We start from the raw sequence: 19,442 nt of genomic DNA, 5'->3' as shown, positions 1-19,442 counted from the left end.
ATCCGAGACCTCCTTAACCTTATTAGCGAAGAGGTTGAACAAGCGCAAAGGCTCAAGAGAACCAGCAAGGACTCCATTAAGGGAAAAATAAAAGAGGTGGACGACCTGACGTGTGATCTGGCGATATACCAGGAACTAAAAAATCTCACGCCAGGTCAGCACCCCTGCGTGCGCACACAGACCTCCCCTATCCCTCAGGAGGAGACAAGAAAAATGGACCTGGAAGACTTCTTGAAACCGCTTATGGAGAGACTCGAGGAGAATTCCAGGGACATACGTGAAATCAAAAACCTGATGGACCACCGGACTCAGGAAAATATACCCGCACCAAATCCGACATATTCACAGGTCGTAGCTGCTTCCCAGGACAAGCCCCTCACCCTGCATTCCGTTATTGTCGATGACAAGACAGGAATGGAGACGGGTGAGGAGGTTATGGAGCGGATTAGAGAAGTAGCAGGAGAGGGCGGAGATTGGTTGAAAATAGAGAGGGTACGCAAAACACGCGATAGAAAAGTAATTATTAGTTGCAAGACAAAGGAGGGTAGAGAGAGTTTAAAAAATAGAATAGCGAAAATAAAAAACTTACAGGTAACAGAGGTCGAAAACAAAAACCCACTCCTCATCCTTAAAAACGTGTTAAAAAACACAAATGAGCAAATCATCTCAAAATTTACTGGTCAGAATAACAAGCTATTTAAAGACTTGAAAGAAGAGGATAAAACTATTGAAGTCAAGTTCAGCAAAAAAGCGAGGAACCCGTTGCTGGAGCATACAGTAATTAGTGTTCCCCCAAAGCTGTGGCGAGCAGTGGTCGAGGCCGGCTCAGTGCGCATCGACATGCAGCGGATCCAGGCGGAGGATTATTCTTCGCTGGTCCAGTGTTCGATGTGCCTGGGCTACGGCCACGGCAGGCGCCACTGCAAAGAAAAGGCAGAGAGGTGTTGCCACTGCGGCGGGGAACACCAGAGGGCGGCGTGTCAGGTCAGGCAAAGGTGGGAGGCTCTCGCCAGATCCAGAATAGCATACGCATGAGCGTTTATTCGCGTATCTACCGGCGTGTCGTGGCTATCCGACATTGGTATTTTAATAAACTGCATTATTAAAAATAGCAATAATCCGGGGTAAGTTGCGGCACGTTGGTGGAAACCTAAAGCGGATTTCTGCTCGAAACAAGCGCACGTGGGTGGCTCCGCCTCGGCGGATAATAATTTATTCGTTGAGGCGAAGATATACCTATTTTGTAACATGCTTTTTATAATCTGGTTTTATTATTTTATACAATCTTATATAAGCAATTAAATTTTAACATAACTGACAATAATAATAGATCTATAATAGATTTTAAGAGTAACGATAAGGAAACCTGACCTGGTTGTTGATAATAGTTAATAAGTTAGTAAATAAGATGACAGAAATTTTACATGTAAAAAAATATTTAAGCTAAAAAATTAGCTGAAGTTTTAAAAACTAAGAACAAATATGTTCTTAATGATATTATATGTTCTTAATATCATAATGGTATACAATATAGTGTATAAAATTTTAAGAGGAAAACATAATGACATAACTTGACGATGTACCCTACAGAAATTTTTAAAAAGTAGCAAATCATGCTCATTGTATGTTTTAAAATAACGTGACAAAAAATTAATAAGCTAATTGAGTATATTTATAAGTATGACATTGTATATAAAATACTGTATACGATAGAATAATGAACAGTATAACCCAGCAAATAGCGAAATCGCGCTATCGAAACAATATATATGTACTTATTAAGTATGTTGATTACGTACGTTATTAACCAATAATAGTTCATTGCAAATAAAAGTAAATAGAATTGTGTAACAAAATTAGATATAAAAATAAACGATGACCATGTACATGTTAATGACAAAGATGTATAAACCAATAGAAACTGATATTAGCAATTAAAACTACACCGCATAATATAAGGATAATGACAAAAATACCAAATAGTATAAGAAGCAGACTTACATAAGTGTAGAAATTAAGTATAGTGAAAGTTGTCACACACAATGTAAATATAAATGTCTTTCGTTGTCCTTGTGATGACGTGACTCCTCAGGACGTCCACCATCTCTTAGAATCCTGTCCGATATTTCACAGTAGCCGAGAGAAATATATAATGATGTGCCTCAGGAAGAAAATTGAGCCATACAACTTTAAAGTCCTGTCAAAAAGCGAAGATACCGCAAAACACCTAATTGCACACATTAATAACATAGTTACCCACCTAAAGCAGGTCAATGGCACCTGATTTTCATACTAGTTCCTAATTTTTAGCGATGATGAGGTATCTGTATCAAATAGCAGATACCCATCGACGCTACCTATTCTATTTTATAAATCAGTACACCCTTTGACCTAATAGAATATCTCCCACAAAACAAATTAGCGTATGAAAAAAAAAAAAAAAAAAACCTAACCTAACCTAACCCAGTACTCGCCTTATAGCGCTCTATACAACATCCTATCCGCGCAAAAAATTCGAAAAAATAGGTTTTCTTGGTATTATCACATCCAAAGTGTTTTCAAAGTGTTCCCAAGTGTTCAATAAACCAGGACTCGTGTTGGCAAGTACTCAGCTCACCAGGGTTCCCGAGGAGAAGCAGGAGAACTTCAGGCAGCGATAAAATCGTTCAGGCAAGTGGGATTTTCTGGCTCTGGATTTTCTGACACCGTAAAGCCCCCGTCGAGCTCTAAAGATCAAAATTTGGAGCTTGGAAATCCATCAAGAAACGGAGGAGATACGAGCTACTGAAGATCGCAAAATCCCCATACAAACGGAGGGATCGCTGCTAGCTGTGACATCTGGCAAACTCGCGTCGAGGCTCGCACCTACGTAACGCGCGTCATAGCGCCTAACTCGCGTTGCACGCAACCACCATCCTCGCGTCGAGCTGCGGCAGTACCGTCGACAAATAGAATAAGGTAGTTTAAGTATTTTTAAGTATTTGTAAGCAGTAAAAAAAAAAAAAAAACACCATGTCTGACAATTCATCATTGCCATCCCCCGCGGCTAAGTGTCCCGCAACATCTGAGGACATCGGCGCCTCCAGCAGCGCTACGGAAGCGACGACGACGGCCCCAATCTCGCCGATCACCGCCAGCCGCTACACGAGGGTAAGCATGAATTGGAAACACAGAAAACACACACACACACAGACTCAGACACGACACCACCTCACACGCAGACGGCGCCCGGGACCAGCAAAGCGGCCAAATTAATAAACATGTTGAGGAAGGTAGGCAAAAGCCCACCTACAGGCCCCCTCGAAGTGGGACGCAGCTGGGCCTTGGCGCAATCTGCCAAGAAGAAGACCAAATCTGGAGGGTTGCGCAGAGCCGTAGTGGTTAAGGGCGCGCAAGTTGCTGCCAGGAGGGAGCAGGTAGACGATGCTAGACAGCTGTCGGATATCTCGCTCGATGCCTCCCTCCTCGAAATCACCCAACCCCCCATCACCCAAAAAGAAACGATTGTACCACCCAGCGTGCAGACGTCGAAGCCAGAGGAGTCACCCTCCGCGCAGGTTTCCGAGGCTCTTGAGTCTCCAGACACCAAGGGAACCCCAGAACCGCTGGAACCAACACAAGCTCCCCCCCGGAAAGATCATTACTCTATAGTGATCTCCACCACCCCCGTAAGGGAAGAAGAGGAGTCAGACGAACAGACTCCCGCCACAAACAGCGAAGAGAAGAAGGAGGAGCTAGTGGCATGGGAGGAGGAGGGACCGGAAGCCAGCTGGAACTGGGACAGCGAGGAGACGGATTCCTCCAAAAGAAGGCAGAGCATACTTCCGCCGATAGGACCACACACGAGAGTATGCAAGGACCTCGCGACAGAGGCAGCCCGGGAGTACTACTTAAAGGGGAAAGAGGCCATCGAAAGCTCCAAGACCCTGAAAAGGGAACTAAGAGCAACAGCTGTCGAGTGCATGGGCAACCTCTACGAGATCGTCCTCTCGCTGGCCGAATCCAGGAACAGGCATCGCCTGAACTTGGAGATGGAACGGACGAGACAATTAAAAAGATCCGTTTGCGTAGAGAGGCTGCACCGGAAAGCGCTGGAAGACCAGCAGGCGAAATTCGAGGCGCGAATTAAGGACATAGCCGATTCCTTCAAAGGGACTTAATGGATCAGTCCAAAAAATTCAGAGCTGGCTCGATTTCGAGATGGACGGAGTGGTCACCAAATCGGTGAAGACCGCACATCTTGAAATCAGTCACCTAACAACAGCCAAACCACCGAAGAAGCCAGCTAACAGCGCTAAGACACATAAGCGCCGCCCCTTGAGGAGGACCCGGATTGTACCTGCAAGACCAGTGGGGTCCAAAAAGTCATGGACCACCTAGCACGACTCACCAGTACCGTCGGATCTCTGGCAACAGAAATCCACTACCTTAAAGGCGACGTCATCAGGGAAAAAGGAGAGACTGCTCCCCAATCTCAATCTCCAGAGCAGCATAGACAGGAAGAACCCTCCTATAAAGAGCTTAAGGAGGAAGTCATTGAGCTGCGGATGGACATGGAGCGGATGCTTCAAGAAGTCCGCAGCCTCAGACCTGTCTCGAAGGAGGAGATTGGGGAGGAGATCCGCGAAGTAACAGCTCCCCTGATGACCAAAGCCAATAAAATACTGGACGGGGTCGAAGAGGTGAAGGACGTAACCCAGGCTAACTCTGCACACGGTACAGACGCCCGCCAAGGTTTGGGGACTGAGCTGGCACTGGCGGATACCGCCGCACACCTGGAAGGGATTCTAAACCCGATCAGGGCGGAAGTGTCCGAGATCGCCACAAACAGTCGCCGAACGATGGAGTGGTACAATTCAACCATAAAAAATGTCCCCCTTCCTGCCAAAAACCCGCAGCTGAGCAGAACCTATGCTGCGGTAGCGAGAAGCGTACCACCCAAGCCGACCAAAAACCCGAACCACACACTGATTGTCTCTAGCGCCGACCCCAACAACACGGGCGAGAAGGTTCTAGAGGCAATCACAAAAACACTGGATTTTAAAAACACCGGTGTGGTAGTGGATCGAGTGAGGAAGGCTCGAAACAGCAAGATCTTGCTCAGCTGCGAGAATAGGGAAGACGTTAACCGGCTAAAACAACAAATCAAGACAAACTCGGCGTTAAAGGTTCAGGAGGCGAAACCGCAGAACCCGCTTGTAAAGGTCAATAACGTGATGGCATACCTCAAGGACGAAGAGATGGTCGAGCACATAAAGGCACAGAATAAAAAGTTATTTGAAGACTTGCCTGGCGACCACCAACACATCCGTCTGAGGTACCGAAAGCGAACGAGGAACCCGCTACAGTGCCATGCAGTACTCGAGGTAGCACCTCTACTCCACAAGCGCATGCTAGAGGCGGGGGCGGTCCACATAGCGATCCAAAGGAGAACCGTGGAAGACCAGTCCCCGCTAATACAGTGCGCCAAATGCCTTGGATACGGACATCCCAAGGCACTCTGCCGGGAGTCGGCGCAGTATTGCTGGTGTCCGAGACGGAGTCCGCAGCGGTACTGGAATCAGGCAGCTTCAGGCTTGGAGTAGTCTCAGTATACTTCGACGGGACAGCCGATATAGGTCCTTACATTGCGCGAACCAAGGCAGTATGCGAATCGCTCAACACGCCTAACGTTTTACTGGCGGGAGATGTAAACGCCTGGAGTCACTGGTGGGGCAGCGAATCCGAGAACGAGAGAGGGACGGAATACTGCGCTTTTATCAACGAAATGGAATACCACATCCTCAACACCGGAAACACTCCGACCTTCGAAGTCTGGCGAAGAGACGTGCTATGCACCAGCATAGTAGACGTGACAGCGTGCAGCTCTTCACTGCTGGGAAAGATCAGGAATTGGAAAGTCGACAGAGCGCTGATCACATCAGACCATAACGCCATCACGTGCACACTGGAGTTAGGAGTGCGGCTGCAACATGCGGCAGCCCCTACTACCAGAGTATACAACACCAAAAAGGCGAACTGGTCGGCGTTCGACGAGACACTCCTGTCTTTACTAGCGGAGAGGAACATCACACCCGCCGGAGTAGAAGAGGTAGTGTGTGGAGAGGAAATGGATATCCTGACAGATGCCTACACAACAGCAATTCGGGAAGCGTGCGAAAGCTCGATACCGAAGATAGGCAAAAAGCGCAGAGATTCCCCCTTCCCTTGGTGGACGGAAGAGATTGAACAGCTCAAAAGGGATCTCGTTCGTAAGAAGAAGAGGATCAAGAACGCTGCTCCCCACCGGAAGGAACACGTGCTGCAAGAGTACAATGAGGCCAAGGCGTTATACGCCAAGCAATCTGCCGAGGCCCAAACTCGGAGTTGGAAGGAATTCTGTACAAAGCAGGAGAAAGAGAGCATGTGGGACGGAATCTACCGTGTCCTCAGGAAAACATCAGGTAGAAAAGAGGAGCTACTGCTTAGAGGACCGGATGGAAAGACTTTGGATCCCAAACAGTCGGCAGTGCTACTAGCGGACACTTTCTACCCTGACGACACGGTGGAAACCGACACCCCGCACCACACTCAACTCCGGAAAATTGTACAAGAAACACCTCAAGAGAGGTTGGGAGAATTGAAAGAGGATGACCCGCCATTCACCGAAGCCGAACTGGAGGCCGTGCTGCAAGAGCAGAACCCCAAGAAGGCACCGGGACCGGACGGATTCACCTCGGACATCTGCGCCAGAGCGATCCGCTGCTCACGGGATGTGTTCATGGCGATAGCCAACAAGTGCTTAGCCATCTCCTACTTCCCCAAACAGTGGAAAATCGCACATGTAGTCATTCTCAACAAACCGGGCAAAGAAGATTACACCAGCCCGAAGTCCTATCGCCCAATAGGCCTGTTATCAGTGCTAGGGAAAACGTTAGAGAAGCTTTTTGTGAGAAGACTACAGTGGCACCTACTCCCAACCCTCAATCCAAGGCAGTACGGTTTCTTGCCGCAACGCGGAACAGAGGACGCTCTCTATGACCTGATCGGACACGTCAATGCGGAAAAGGAAGCGGGGAGATCCGTGTTGATCGTGTCACTGGACATAGAGGGGGCCTTCGACAACGCGTGGTGGCCGGCTCTAATGAACCAGCTGAGGCTCAGACGCTGCCCCAAAAACTTATACCTGATGGTGGACTCATACCTCAAGGACAGAAAGATAGTCGTCAACTATGCGGGAGAAACCAGCGAAAGGGATACCACGAAAGGATGTGTTCAAGGCTCGATCGGGGGCCCTACCTTCTGGAACATTATCTTGGATCCCCTCTTGCATAGGCTATCGTCAGAGGAAGTTTACTGCCAGGCGTTCGCAGACGATGGAGTTCTGGTGTTCTCCGGTAAGACCGTAGAGGGAATGGAGGATCGCGTCAACAGAGTATTGGAGATGACGGTAGAGTGGGGGAAGGAAAACAAGCTGAACTTCGCAGCACACAAGACGCAAGTCATGTTGCTGACAAAAAAACTGAAGTACACCCCCCCCCATATCACCATGTCCGGAACGACTCTGACTCTGGTCGACGAGATTAAACTCCTAGGACTCACCATAGACAGGTGGCTCAACTTCAACACTCACGTGCGAAACATCTGCACAAAAGCGGCCAGCATATACAAACAACTGACATGCGCCGCGAGAGTCACCTGGGGACTGAACACAGAAATCATCAGAACCCTGTACGTTGCAGTGATAGAACCTATCGTAACGTATGGGGCCTGCGCATGGGCAAAAGCGTCTGAGAACATCACAAACAGAAAAGCGCTAGACACACTCCAGAGGGGTTTCGCGCAAAGGATCTGCAAGGCATACAGAACAACGTCACTGCCGGCAGCGTTAATCCTAGCGGGAATCCTACCGCTCGATCTCAGAATCCAGGAAGTTGCGTCCCTATACGAGGCGAAGAAAGGGCTCTCCGTCGATTTCCTACCACCGCATCGTAAACTCGAGGAGATTGTTAAAGCCAAAGATTTACCACACCCGGCTTCTCAAATCCAACTAGAGTACACTCTGCTCGAGGATATGACAGATGCCACCCAAACTGCCCTCCAGATTACTGGCCCACAGGTGTATACCGACGTGAGTAAAATGGAGGGCAAGGTGGGAGCGGCACTAACGTGGTGGGAAAGTGGGAAGGAGATACACAGCCAAGTCTTCAGCCTGGACCCCACGTGTACCGTGTTCCAATCTGAATTGTATGCACTCCACAGGGCGGTGTCCAGAGCGCTGGAGAGCGAAGAGGAAGCGATCAACATCCTTAGCGACTCAAGATCGTCGTTGGAATTGTTGTGCAGTACTCGGCTCACCCATCCTCTGGCAAAGGCTATCAGAGAGAGCATAGCAGTAATACGGTCGCGAGGGAGAAGGGTTCGCCTATTCTGGCTCAGAGCCCACGTGGGCACGGCAGGAAACGAAAGGGCGGACGAGCTTGCCAAAGAGGGAGCCTCGAAAGAGAATCTCTCTCCCGATTACGCAGAAGTCCCGCTGTCATACGTCAGAAGAAAGATCAGGGAGGAATCTATTGCCAGATGGCAAGACAGATTCGATACTGCCTCCCAAGGTGCGGTAACGTGAACGTTCTTCCCCGATGTAAGTAAAGCTTACAGCTTTGTGCGAGGAACGAATCTAAACCACCTGCACGTTCAAATTCTGACGGGTCACGGCGGCTTCGGAGAATACTTGTACCGGTTCAAGTTGAAAGACAGTCCCGGATGCGAGTGCGACCCGAACGTCAGCGAATCGGTATGGCACATAATACTCGACTGCCCCAGGTTTCAAACTGCCCGTTACAACCTGGAGTGTGTCTGCAACCAAAAGTTGGGAAGGGAAGTGCTGAGCGACCTGCTCCATAACAAAAGCACAAAGGACCACTTCCTCAAATACATCGAGGAAGTCGCAGCAATCGCAACAAAGCGCAACAAGGCCACGGCTGCGGAGGCGCAACCCTCCTCGAACTCAAACACAAACACAAACACACAAACACAAACACAAACCACACACACACAAGGGCAGCAGTGCTCATTTGGCAGCGAAGACCTATTGCCAAATCTCTTGCACTCAGCCGAGGCCGGCAAGCCGAGGCTCAGGGTCCGAGGAGTTGCCATGTTCATGAACAACAACTCGGAACGAGTGGGAGTGGCCTTCTGCAACGACAGGGCGAAGACAAACGTCTACATCTCACCGGGACTCGGTCTCCTATTGAACGGAAGCACAAGCAAAACCACCATGCGTCGTAAAATCTACGACGCCTTACCAACGGTATCAGTGGGGGGTCAGCGGTGTCGGATAGTGCGGAGGAAGAACAAAACCATCGCACTGTTCGCCACTGACGACAACTCCACAGCCTTCCAGAAGGTATGCAGCGTGCTGAAGGACATAGGGAACTGGAGAACGGGAGACACTCACACTCCTAAAGTGCTAAGCGTGGACGTCATGGCAGTGTCTCACCACACGGGCGAAACCCGGGACCACCTGGGTGCCCTTACAGCCTCGCAACACCATGAGGTAGTGGTATACGAAAACAGAGGTCAAGATCTCGGTTTTTTTTTGAGACGCGGACAGGGCGAAAGCGAGGCCGCTGCGAATCGCGGGGGACTTCCGAGTCAATCTCGGGACTCCAGCGGATCGGAGAGGCTGCAACAAGCGCTCGAGGAGGAGAGTCGCCAGTCGAAGCGGATAGTCACCGACCAGGACGAAGATAGGAAGAAGTCCACGGTCACCTGGCTCCTAAACCGAATGGCCCAGGCGATCGCAGGCCCAGTGGGAGAGAAAATGAGCAAACTCAGAAGAACGGTACTACAGGAAACGGCAGTGGCAAAATACACAACCCCATCGACGTCCCGCCAAGAGGTTACGCAGACCACCCAGCGAACCAGAGCGGACATGGGACTTGTGACCCCCCCCTGGCTGAAGCCGGCGAACGATCAGCTGGCCCATATGGAGAACGCTCTACGAGAGTTCATAGCGATAACGGTTGCCACGCGCAAAGTCAATGAAGATATCTGCAGTGCTATATTGCGGACTTACAAGCGTGGCAACATAAAATCGCTCGAAGTGAAGCTAGAGGAAGCGGAGGCTGCAGTTTACGACCTCGACGCACAACGTGTGATACACGGGAAGGCGTGGGGGGAGTACATGGCGGCATACTGCGCAACCGAGGGCTTCATAGAACTCGAAAAGAGCCAGCCGGAAGAGGAGGGCCACATTCGGGCCATAAATCCTCCAAAAGACCCGAAGGTTGTGGTCGCCAAGTGCACCAGAGTAATGCTGAAAGACAGAATCCTCGAAATGGCTAAAACCATATTCGGGGACCTGACAGAAGGCAACAGGCTGGAATGCTTGGCGGTACCAACATTCACATGGGTGAACGGAGTGCCCGGATGTGGAAAAACCACATGGGTAGTCGCTAATGTCAACATAGAGAGCGACCTCATCGTGACCGCCACAAGGGAAGCAGTCAAAAATCTCAGGGACAAACTGACACCGAAGATCGGGGTAGAACGAGCTAAACAGCGAGTTCGAACCATGGCTTCACTATTAGTGAACGGAATGAAGAAGGGTGAAACGTGCAACCGCCTCGTGGTAGATGAAGCCCTAATGAATCATTTCGGATCTATAGTAATGGCCATCAAGATCGCAGGAGCCAGCGAGACCATGCTGATCGGAGACCAAAACCAGCTTCCCTATATCGACCGACACAACCTGTTTCTTCTGAAATACTGCAGACCCCACAAAATCACGTCCGTCACGAAAGAATTGTTGTGTACGTACAGAAACCCGCAAGACGTGGCATATGCCCTAGGAGAAATCTATAGCGGCATCTACTCGGCCAAAAATCTCACGCGCTCCCTGAAGCTGTAGGAGTATGGAGGGGCTGTTATCCCGAAGTTGAATGATACATTGTATCTTACCCACACCCAGGCTGAGAAGGAACTCCTAATTGGCCAGGGATACGGAACCAACTCGGGCTCTTGCACCCTTACTATACATGAAGCACAAGGTCGAACGTTCGAGACAGTGGTGATTGTACGTACAACAACAAAAAAATCCAATCTGCTTATGAGCGTCCCGCACGCGGTGGTTGCGATCTCCAGACACACGAAGACCTGTGTGTACTACGTGGATAACACAAAGAACGACGCAGTAGCTCGTTTTATCCAACGTGCAGAGAGAGCAACCGACGCTTCCATCAGGGACTACAACCTCAAAATGGCGATCTGGAACGGTGACGACGTAACGAGGGACAGTATACTCGCTTTCGAAGCGGGGCTGGAGGAAGCCTAAAAACATCCCCCTCAAAACACAGACAGCAGCCACCGGCGGGGCCGGCGGCAATGATATGACAAGACAAAAAGAATAAAATGACAAAAAAAAAAAAAAAAAAATTTACAAAAAAAAAAAATTTTTTTTTTTTTTAGCTTTAGTTCTAATTCATAAGACGTTGAGCGGACCATCAGTATGAGGTACGTCATGCTCACTAAAGTGGTCAACCTGGCGGCGGCGACGTGGGCCGGGTCGTGGGATTCCCTCAATAATGGTTGAGTCTCGCGATGGCTGACCCATGCGTCAACTCGTGAACGGGTGCTGTCAGGGGGTCCTGGTCTGCCACATTCTGAGGTTCCGCTCATAAATAAATCAAGCATGTAAAATAGTATAAGGTTTTAATATTAAAAAAATAATAAATAAAAAAAAAATGACAAAAAAAAAAACCTTAGGTAAGAATACTCTTTAGTTTTTAGCTTTAAAATATTGTCGACGAAACTGTCACTAACACCGGACAGCAGATGTAAAACCAATAAAATTAAACTGACAAAAAAACAATTAAACAAAAAAAAGTACAGGCCACGCGCCGTAGTCTTATTATTTCTTAAAAAAAAAAAAAAACCTAACCTAACCAGTTGCGCTCTGTCCGCAGTACCGAGCGCCACGAAATTAAACCGCTCCGCGCTTAAAAATTCCTAAAATATCGATTATTAGTAAAATAAATAAGTGAAATATATTGAAAGTTGGTTATTGGAGGACATCATAAATCTTTGATCAGTAATAATGTGATCGGGATGGCTCCTAAGATTTTTAATAAATTGCCAGATAGTTATAAGACCGAAGATTTAGTGACATTTAAAAAGACAATTAAACAGCTTTTAATAGAAAGATGTTATTACACTGTTAAAGATTTTCGACAAGACAATTTGACATAATAATTCGATTTAATTTATATAATTCTTATTTTTGATGTGTGTACTGACATTTTCAATTTTATTAAAATTTTTATGTTGACTTTATTTTATATAAATGTATGTAATTAATTATTGTACGTCTGTAAAGACAGGACTCAGTGGTACTCTATACAATTATATTATCTTTTTACCTGTGCTCCACAATAAATAGATTTGATTTGATTTGATTTGATTTACAAGTTTCGCGGTAAAATTAGCAAGCGAAAAGTGCAAAAATTTTTGAAATCGGACCCAATATAGACGAGATATACGTATACAAAGATACTTGTGAAACGCCCCCGCGGCTTTCATCGCGGAGAAGTTACGTTCTGTATCGGGAAATTTCCGGACTAAAACCGTGAAAGTGACAACAGTGACCGTGACTTTGCCCAGACAAAGTCTCAAAATTCTAGGACCACAAATACCAGCACAGTGAGACTTTTCATTCACACTTCCTAGGTGGCGGCCTTTTCCCCAACCAAAAACTTTGACAACAGTGGCCCAAAAAAGGTGAAATCACACAGAAGCAAAGTTCTACAAGTGAAGAACTAGTGGAGCATTCACCAGTGTCCTGCTGGAAAGGGGTACCAGGAAACGGACTTGGGAAAGTGAAGAAAACCGTAGATCTTCCCGAAGCAGACGTAAATAGATGTTTTTCGACGGACTGGTGAACCGTGGTGAAGGGCTGCAATTACCGACAGGTGAGGGACCTGTCCAGCGTGCCGCCTGCCGAAAATCACCGAAATCCGGAAGCGGACTAGGCGTCCAGGACAAGAAAACTGACTGGCCAATCAGCGGTTTTTCCCAGATTGCCGCTGAACCCCAGGGACCCACGCGACGGACCTACCGAGATTCGACGCCCCGGCTGGAAATAAGTCCATTGAGGCCCTGATCATCTTCCTGGGACAACCCACCATCAAACAGCATCGGATTTTCCACCGGAAATCGACGGGCTCCAACTTTGCGGAAGTAAATACCGAACTAGAATAAAAAATTAATTGTTAAAAACATATATCCCCGAGGGCTTGTTTACTCCACTATCAGATATAAAAAATTCAAACAGATTGGTACAGTATATTTTAAAATATAAAACATTTAAACGGTTAGCTCCCAAAGGTAACCGTAAGTTACGTAAACAAAATCCTAAAATTGACTTTTTTAATTGACCTTTCTTCTAAATTCAAACCATTACACCCTATTAAGGCACACATAAAAATAGGGACCAACTTGTTTCCAACCCCCAAAACCCCGTTGAAACCCCTATTTCAAGACCTATAAAGTATAAAACAGTAAAGCGTATTAATTTAAAAAACTCCTAGTTTCAGTGTTGAATAAACTTAACAAATTACACATTAACATCCCCCTAAATAACAGGGAGAAAACAACCCCTCAAATCTTCCCTTATTCTGTATAAACAGTGGACATTGCGGTCGGCAAAGTTGTAAATAAGTCCTAAATAAGTTGAGAAAGACGATGGATGCAAAGGAGGGGTGGATAGAGGTGCAAAAAGTAAGGAAAGCAAGAGACAGAAAAATAATAATTGGACTGGGCACTAAAGAAGAACACGAAAAGCTTAAGCAGAGGTTGCGGGTGGACGCCTTGGAACTAAACGTTGAGGAGGTAAAAAATAGAGACCCACTACTGGTCCTTAAGGGGGTGCTTGGCGTCCATACGGATGAAGAGATCCTAAGAGCCCTTAGGAATCTAGAACAGAGACATCTTCCGCGACCTCGTCGAGGGTGAGGACAGGGCTGAGGTGAAGTATAAGAAAAAAGCTCGAAACCCACATACAAGCCATATAGTAATCAGCGTCTCGTCAACCATATGGCAGAGAGCGACGGCCAGACAGACGGTGCAGATTGACCTGCAGAGAGTGAAAGCGGAAGATCAATCACCCCTGGTTCAATGCACACGATGTCTGGCCTGTGTGGCCATTGTGGTGGGCCATATCAAAGATCCGAATGCGCGGACTGGCTGGCGGGCGAGCCACCGAAATGCAAAAATTGCACTAGAAGCAAACTCGAACGCGGAGAGCACAACGTATTCGACCGAGCCTGCCCGGTGCGGCGGAAGTGGGATGCATTGGCCCGGTCGACGGTAGCATATTCCTAAGGGCGCCCCGGGCAGGAACGGCCTGTGCGGAGTCGTGCTAGCGAACCCGAGGAGGAGAAAACCAGCATCTAGTGGACTACTGTATGCCGCGAGTGGCTGGGAGAGAGAAACCAAGGAGCATAAGACAAACTCCTTTGGGGTTTACAGTGGCTATACTTCTGCTCTTAAAATCGTCGTTAAAGTAAGATCTTGCCACCCACTAGCACTAGCAGCAAGAGCAAATATTGGAAGTATTTGCGTCCAAAATAAAGTTAAAAGGTTTTGGATAAAGGCGCATGCCGAATTGGAGGGCAACCAAAGGGCAGACCGAACAGCAAGAGGGGCCGCTGTGAACTCCAATGGAGGGGCAAACTGTGACTTGCGCCCTGTCATATGTGTTAACTGCGAGACCGTAGTAAACTTGCTGATGGAGTACCCCATCTTCGCCTACAAAAGACCTCACATGGAATTCACATTGACCACAAGAATGACGAGAGACAACAAATTCCAAAAAAGTAAAAGAAGCAACAAATCCAATAGATTTTTATACATTAGTGTGGAAAAAGTAAATATAGTTAACAAGAAAGTAAATAAATAATGATGGAACAATATTATTAAATATTAGTATACATTAGGGTGGGTCAAAAAACTTTTTTTTTGTTTTTTCGATTTTCTATAGCGATAATTTGATGTCAAATAGAACTTATATTACGTGTATTAAATATTGTTACGATCACAATAGTTTTTCTGTCTCCGGATCAGGTTGAAAGTTTACAATAAAGTCAAAAATTTACACATTTTCAAATAAATCCAAATAATAAATATACCTCTATTTACGTAACAAACTGCTTATTTTTACATTGCTAACATATTTACCATTATATGAGATACCAAAAACGTAAACAAAACTCTTGTGGGTAAGCATAAATATTATTTTAAAAGTACGACCACAACGCGATTTTGCCAGTAATTTAGTTGAACTATATTTGACTAGAACAACGAAGTTTTGCAGTGATATCCAATATGAATTGTACCCGTGAAGCTTGGAAATGTCCTTTATTTGGAAATACGAATGATTTAAAAGAGAATGTGCTTCCAACATACGAAGATGTGATAAAGTGCTACGAGTGGACGAGGTTTAATATAAAAGTGATGAACAATACGAAAAAAATCCAAGTTTTCAAGAAGTTTCAGATATTGTTACCGTAAAAATAGAAAATATATGTAATAAAGCATCACATCCAATTGTATCTCACTTAAGAGTTAATCAAATGTTAAAAACTTATCATCTTAAATTTAAAAATATATTGAAATCACATCCTAAAATTCCTAAAACACGTTTAGAAGACTTTCTAGCTTCAAGTCATGTTTTATTTGATATTTCTAGTTGCAAGTGCTTAGATTTTTCAGAATGTACTTGCCCAAGGGAAAAAAAGCCCCATCAAGTGAGCAATGTTTTCTTATCGACCAAAGATTTGGAAGAAATATGATGATAGGAAACACAGATTTTACTGCAACGAGAAAAAATTAAATTCGTTTTCAGAGGAAACTAAAAGACGATAAATCAAAAAGTTATCACTCACAAATAATTCCCATTACTTCTACAAGCTCAGACCAGCCAGTAGTCCTCATCTTCTTCACCTGACACCTCTGGTGACAGTGACGATTTCCAACCAGAAACAGTGAAACGACGTAAGATGAAGAATTCTGATGGTATGAACTATTCTTTACTGATGATTTAGAAAAATGTGAAGAAAAAGCTATCGTAAAATTTTGTATTATTCCCGGACTACTGCCATTAATTGACACAAAAGATCTAAGTTCTGACCAACTCTATTTATATAGAATAGTTCTGGCTGTCACTTCTGGTGAATGTCCTGAAGACTTACCTGATAAGTCTCCAGGAAAAATGTCTCATGCCAGATGGCTTACGCGTGTCAATAGAATCCTTCGTCTTTATATTGCAACATTAAATCCATCTAATGAACTTGTTACTTTAGCTACTTATATAATAAAAGTATATGCCCCAATATGGTTTAATATTAAAAGCCACCCAAGTTGCAAAGATGGTGCAAAACATTTATGGCAATTAATCTCTAAATCTCGCTACTTATCAACAGAGCTAAAGGCTGTAGTCGATCCGGTAATTGAACGCAATAGTTATTTCGCCCATCCCGAAAATCTATTGCTTGCGATGATGACAGACTCAAAAACATATAAGAGAATTGGCGTTGCGTCGTATATTAAAAGCGCGAGGCGAAGATTCACACAGGTTAAGATTATTTAAGGGCCCAGATGTTAACATGAATGCAAATGTGTATTATGATATGATTGACTGGAAGAATCGAATTACAGATCCTCCTAGCTTAAAACACATTAAAAACGAAGAACTTGAACAAATTATTGCCAGAGGAGAAGATAATAAAATAGATTTTCTTCGATTGCCTTGCCACACACAAGCTGTAGAGAAGTCTGTTAAGATGGTGACAGAGGCATCAGCTAGCTTGTGCACTAAATCTTCACGAAAAGGTTACATAAAGAGTAAGATTGAGTCGCGTAAGTTCATGCCAAAATTTGACAGTAAGAAAGATTTTTGTGTTCAATCTACTACCTCATAATTGTAATTAAAACCTTGTTATAACTTAGTTTTATTTTTTATTAATAAATTTATCCTTTAAATACTTAGTTTTTTATATTTAATCTGTCCTGTACATTATAATAAATAAATAGTTTTTTTATTTTTAAAAGAGTAAAAATTGACATTTTTTTTTATATCAAGGTCAATCCGGAGACAGTTGGTATAATGCAATTTTCATGAAATTTATTCTGTAATTTCATATAGCCATATGACATAGTTTTTTTGCTATTTGAAGTTTAAATAATGAAAAAAAATGTTTTTCATACAAGAGTGACCCACCCTAGTATACATCATAACCAATAATAAGTAGAATAACAAAATAGATATAAGAGTAAAAACACAATGTAAAACAAGTGAAAGTAATTACTAACAGAGATGTAATAGTAATAATAAGTAATAAGTAATAATAAGAAATGTAAGAAATAAAAAGAAAAATAGAGTAAAGTTATTACACCCTAGACATGAGAGGAAAACACCATACGGGCATCCCACCCGCAAAAGAGGAATAAAAATATTAAAGTAAGATAGACTAACAGACATAAGACGGGAATCCCACCCGTATAAGCGATAAAAGAAGATGAATGAAAGAGTAGTATGAGGAATGAAAGTACGAGAGGCATAAACGCGAGAAATTGTATGAATCAGGCTAGTAGCTATGGGCTCCAATTATGTTGGAGGTTTCTGTATAAAAAAAAAAATAACCTAACCTAACCTAACCTTTTTTTTTTTTTTTACGCGTGGAAAGACCTTTGTCTACCCGGCCGGCTACGGGAAGCCGGACGGGTTATGTGGGGCTTGAACCCACTAAAACCACACGGTGCCATCGCCTACCGCTTCGTTGCCAGGAGTGTGAGTTGCCCTCGCTCATATTCCTGACGCGGCGGCCGCTTCCACGGCGGCCTCGGCTCGGCCGCTCTTTTTTTACGGAGCGGCCAGCGGGGTGACCCGTCGGCCTTCAATTCTACCCGCTAGGGGAGGGCGCGCCTGGCACAAGCGCGCCTTCAACCCAGGGCCGTTTCGGCGTATGGGGAGGTCGGACGTGTCCTCTCTCACCCTTTCCGCCGCCTCTTTGCGGAGCATGACGCTCTCCGCAAAGGTCTGCACTGCTGTCCACGACCTCTCGCTGTCGACCATCTGTCTCACGACAGCCGGCAGGGAAAGGTCGTCCCCCACGACCGCGCGAAGCTCCGCGCGGTCTTGGTCCCAGGCTGGGCAAACCTCCAAGGTGTGCTGGGCGTCCTCGTCAGCACATCCGTCACAGTGGTGGCAGATAGCAGACGGCTCCCGACCGATCAGACACAGATACCCTCCGAAACACGTCCGGAGAGCATCTGGGTCAGACGGTAAGTCAGGCTACCGTGCTGCCTCGCCAACCACTGTCCCAACACCGGACGGACCGCCTCGACGGTTCTACTCCCAGCAGTCGGCTGCTCCAGCCTTTGGGACTGTGGTGTCCCACTGTTTTACTTGTTGATAAGGATATAGAATAATACAACACCATAAGTATCATTATACACACCAAAGGTGACAAGCGACTGCCCGCACCGTCGTATATCGGTAATGGCCGACACTCCCCACTCCTTGGTACTTTATTAACCAATCACAACATCACATCATTTCCTTTTTTATGATTATTCATAATTAATTATAAAAATTAAATTAGAAATTAAATATAAGGCATTTGCATATTGGTATGATAGTTTAAACATAAAAATATTTAATCATCGAAATCTTCGTCATGATCATTATCTTCGATATTATTTTTGCAAATTTCCCATTTACCTTCAGTTCTTTTCAAATGTACGATGTTGCGTCTATATTCTTTCCCAGTAGTATCGTTTCTGACATCTGCTTCATTTTCATTTGCCCTTAGAACAGTGTGTGGTGTTGGATCAAATTCAGGCGTTAGTTTGTTTTCTTTTAACAAGTTTTTGACATAGACCTTTTCTCCTGTTACTATATCTGATTCCTTTGCTTTCCTCTTCCTGTCTTCAGTCATCTTCCCATGTTCTTTGCGTTCTTTGTCTCTATCTCTTGTCTCTGAAATATCTATCTCATTCCCTATATTTATCAACGATGGCAATTTGTCTCTAAAGATTCTACCTAGAAAAAGTTCTGAAGGAGTTTTACCGGTAGTGTTATGAGGAGTACTATTGTACATGCTAAGATAATCGTATATATCTTTGTTCCAGTCTGACTTTTGAATTTGACTTATTTTTAAGAATACTTCTGTTTTGTCTCTCTACTTCCCCATTTTGTTGGAGCCAATAGGGGACAGTGTGAAATAGTCTAATACCTTGTTCAAGACAGAAGGATTTGAAGGCTTCAGAGACAAATTGCTTGCCGTTGTCACATGTGATACTCAAAGGATTGCCTAAACGTGAAAATAATTCCCTTAAAACAGAATAGAATAAAATAGAATAGAATAGATTTATTTTCAAAATTGGATACAAGGTATCACTTATTG

This window comes from Amyelois transitella, chromosome W (genome assembly GCF_032362555.1).
Source record: "Amyelois transitella isolate CPQ chromosome W, ilAmyTran1.1, whole genome shotgun sequence".
Lineage (NCBI taxonomy): Eukaryota > Metazoa > Arthropoda > Insecta > Lepidoptera > Pyralidae > Amyelois > Amyelois transitella.
This window is presented reverse-complemented; position numbering follows the sequence as displayed.